The 4567-nt window shown below is 32.3% G+C and overlaps 1 protein-coding gene across 2 annotated transcripts in view; it reads left to right on the top strand.

Moving 5' to 3' along the window:
* Nucleotides 1-4567, top strand: part of LOC108688203 (epidermal growth factor receptor) — a 150948-nt gene that overhangs the window by 137927 nt on the left and 8454 nt on the right. The gene's annotated exons all lie outside the window — the stretch shown is intronic.

Below are 4567 nucleotides of genomic sequence, written 5' to 3'. Positions count from 1 at the left end.
ATTTAAAATATAGAAAATAATATTTAAAATACGGAAGATAACATATAGATACATATATAATCTGTTAATATCTACATGAACTTTTCATCTTAGAGCTCACAGTACAGTTCCACTTAAATATAGGAACCAAGAGGTTACAAATACATGGAGATTGCTATATTTCAACGTAATTTTGAATCATAAATTATTTTATGTACATTATGTTTATGCGAAAAACGTTATCCATTGACATTGAGTTTTATTGTGAAATGATATTTTTTTTGTGGTAGTATATAAAGTTCATCTTTTTTTGATTCATAAAATAGAGTCTATTATTCTTCCGCTCAACAGTATTTGATCCTAAATTGTTTTTCCTTACAAATTTTTCAGTTTTCTATTTTTTCTTTTCATATTCAGTCCGCTTTCCTACAATAAAATCCACTATAAAATTTTATTTCTTCTTTTTTACTTATTAAATTTTTTGAAAAAGCGAAAGATTTATACTTCTTATCTTTATATTTTTAATTTTTCTTTAACCTTTAGTATTCATTAAGTTAGACTATTCATTACTTCAATTTTATTGTGTTTTGTACAATTATTTACTTATTTATTTTTACTTTAGTATTTTACTTATAGATTTTTAAAATAATAAATTGCTCTCTCTCTCTCTCTCCCTCCCCCCCCTCTCTCTCTCTCTCATTCACTCACTCACAATTTTTCTCTTTTTATCCCTACTCCGAAATCCTTTCTCACCTTGAATTCTCTTTTTCTCTTCTTCGAGCAGTTCGAACCAATAGTTATTTCGCGCGTTTACGATACCCGGATTTTATTTCATCGGGCATTTAGCCGCAGGGCTCCGTTTTACAGAGGGAGCAGAAAGAAAGAAGGGGGAAAGAAGGGCCTTAACACCCAGAAACGATTTTGATGATGGAGATTGTGAGACTCGACAGTATCGATGTTTACGAGCTCAAATAAATGGCGCCGCTGCCGCCGTCGCCATCGACCTGCGGTTATTTCGTATTACTTTGGGACTTTAATGGAGAAGGGGGCATTTTAAAGTGCCGCATAAAAATCTCTCGATGCTCTCTTTCCTAAAGGTGGTCGAAGAACCATGTATGGCTCAGTGCAACATACGTACTATTTTCGCATTCACAAAAGAAACCTCACCATGGATTTCGATGTCACGTCCTACCGATACTTGTTTCTTTACATCCTATATATCTTCTTTACCACTCATATTTCATGATTTTTATTAAATTATCATTTGTATTTAAATCTACATTTGAGAGTAAAATTTTTCTTTTGAAAAGTCATTCTCTTTGTGTAAAGCATAAACATCTTCTTTATAACACGTGAAAGAGCTTCTTGTTAATTTATACTGGAATTATTTTAAAATATAAATTAAGAGTCTATTTCTTTTTTCTTATATATATTTCTTAATTTTTTTATAAATAATACCATTTGTGACTAAATTTTTTTCCTAAGCGATTGAGAGATGTCCTCAGCGAATAAAATTAACTACGATTATATATTACTTCTAACATCAAAACTACAATAATCACTTGCAATTCTAGAGGTTGAGTTTCCTGCGAACTTTGTTAGATAATGGAGAAGAAGGTACTCGCGCCACGCCCGTAATCAATATCACCGTCATTGTCTTGAACTGCGATGCAGGCGTCATAAATTTGGCAGAATGTTAATTCTACGCGCGAGAACAAACGGTTTTCGCCGCAATTTTCGCAGCCCCGCCGTCGGGGATAATCACCACGTTTCTGCCGAGGTGTATCCCAGCTCAAGGATCTAATGATGAATTTCGTGCTGTGCGGGTGAGCAAGCCTCGGAGCTTGGAAAACAAGAACGAGGAACGAGTCAGCCCGTCGACTTTAACCGACACTTCTCAGCGAACTTCCACTTTCTTCCTGTCTAAACGTCCGTGCAGCCATCATACTTGTGGTGTTCCTTTTTATCGGACTACCTTCCACCAAACACGCCAGAGTGTCCATAAGTTCTTCTCGACGTGTCGGTTCGCTTTACGTTTCAGTCTAGGTCATAATTCGTTATTCCGGATAACATCTGTCGACAATTAGCTCTAAAAATGTCAGTCACGCAATACATTGCTCTTTTTTAGCAATGACAATTACGTACAAACAATAATGTTACGTTAATAATGTTACGTACAAACAATAATGTAATACAAACTTAGACTTATTTCAATTCTCTTACTTATGATTTATTATTTGTAAAGTTCTAATCATAACTAAATATAATTGAAATGTTAAACTTTTTAAACAAATCTAAAAGAAAAGCGAAAAACTTAATTTTATTATAAAATAATAAATGATTGACGATATATAAGGAATATATAGAGAGAATCATATTTGCTCGAAAAGGAATCATCGCTACTTCCAAGTCGAGTGAACACAAGTCGCTCTTTATGTATTTTCTTACATATTTATTTCATATAACATCAAGAATACGAACACAAGTATCTGTCTTTGTTAATTAATATTTTAATAGGTATATGAATTTGAAACATAACAGCATTCTCTATGAAAATTATATCAAAGCAAAAATTCTTCCTATTTATCAATTCATAAATCTTTTTACTTTATACAGGAATATTTTTTTTCTTATTCAAAGAATTATTGGACTGTTACTTCAATATATATTCGCAGAAAATCTGATCTCATCATTGGTATACTTTAAAATATCCATTAAGATTTTATAATATAAACTATGAAAAAAATGCTTTATTTGTTAACAAAAACTCTCTTTACGTTATATGAAATCTTTATATTATAAATCTTTATTACGATAATCCTCCTTCGACGAAAAAAATCGTAGGACAAATATTTCAATAAATATTTGCCATACCTCTTCATTATGATCAAGTCGTTCATCTTCCATGCGACTCGAGTTTGTGGGACACGTAGGACAGAAAACCTACGTGATCCCATCGCCAATGCAGATCCACGTTCGGTCTGCATTCTCGAGGATCCTGGCGCCATGCCACAGTACGTGCATTCGGTATCCCGCGACTCTCAGTAGCATCTGGTCGATACAAATACATAGATACTCGAGTTCACGTTTGTTCTTTCCCTCCTTTGGTCCACGATCTCCGATATTGTCGGCAACGACTATGAATCTTCTTCTGCGGTACATCCCCCTGGGTATCTCGTGCAAGAAGGACATCCTTACCGCGCAATTATTTTCGCATGATTCCGATCGTCGATCAGATTAAGACCGCCCTTTCGGTACCGCGTGCCGATCGCAACCACTCGTTTGCGAACTGTCCACGAGGATGGGAGTGCGATTCAAGTTGCGAGCAAAACCAAATTCCGGGAGAGCGAACGTGTCACTATGCTCTCCACAGCGACGATTATTTCTTTACTTCGCAAAGAATTTGCGCGAAGCTATCTAATAAAACCTTGGGCTCTTTTCTATATGAATGTTTTTACGTGCCAAGGAGAATTTACTTGTTCGGTTAATTTCTATATTACATTATTTGCGATATTTATGATTATGTCATAATTATTGAAAATTATTGTAAGAAGAATAATACTTAATAAGAAAATATTTCTGTAAAGTGTCTTGATTTTTTTATTATGAGTGTAATTTAAATAATACATGTAGAAATAAAATAAATGATAAAAGAAGTAAGTATTTCTTAAAAAAAGCACATTTTTTGCGAAACAATATCAAAAATTATAAAAAGTATAAATTTAATTATTTTAAATATTTTATTTTTTACCCAGAATTCTTTTTATAATTATTTTAGTAAAATAAATGTAAAATAAAGGTTCATAGATTTTTATATGTAATAAGTATGTTTTATGTTAATGTAATCTTAGTTGCTTAATAAAAAAAAACTGTGTTTTAATTAAATGTAGATTTACAGATATTATAAAAATTATATTTTATTATTTTATTAAATTTTAACGTTTGATTTACAGACAAGCGTTTGATTTACAAACAAAATTTATATAAACAATATCTGTTTTAAATTAATTATTTTTATTAGCATATATGAAGGTATCAAATATTTTGACAAACGTTACTTATTTCCCCCTCTAACAAAGTCTGGCCAAATAAAAACTTGGCGTTTTTTTTCAAAAGAAGGATTAAAAGAAGGAAATTTATTTTATTTGGTATGAAAGTAATTTATGCAAAATTTATGCGAATATCTTTCAATGTTAATATTAATTCTTGCGGATCTACGCAAGAATTAAACAACCACTTTTGCCAAAAATACATGTTACTTTGTGGCTTACAAAAATAAAATTCCTTGCTTTGTTTCGTAAATCACAAACGTTTACCATAATTTATACACGAAATATACATACAGTGCCTTTGTATGCGTCATTTAAACACTCAACTCACAGTCAACTCAAGAACGTAATTGCACAACGAAATCACGACGGCGCGTGTACTGCATTTCATAAAGGTAGTTTGCCCACTATATGACACGCTTCATGGATAGAACACTATCTATAGATCGCGAGAATATACTCTTGACTGTGGGTGGTATCTACACAAACTATCGTAATCGGAAATTAATTACATGTGGTTTCTATATACAGAAAATCCG

The sequence above is a fragment of the Atta colombica genome, unplaced genomic scaffold (assembly GCF_001594045.1).
Source record: "Atta colombica isolate Treedump-2 unplaced genomic scaffold, Acol1.0 scaffold226, whole genome shotgun sequence".
Taxonomy (NCBI): domain Eukaryota; kingdom Metazoa; phylum Arthropoda; class Insecta; order Hymenoptera; family Formicidae; genus Atta; species Atta colombica.
Note: the sequence above shows the minus strand (reverse complement) of the source record. Positions and strands in the feature narration are given on the sequence as shown.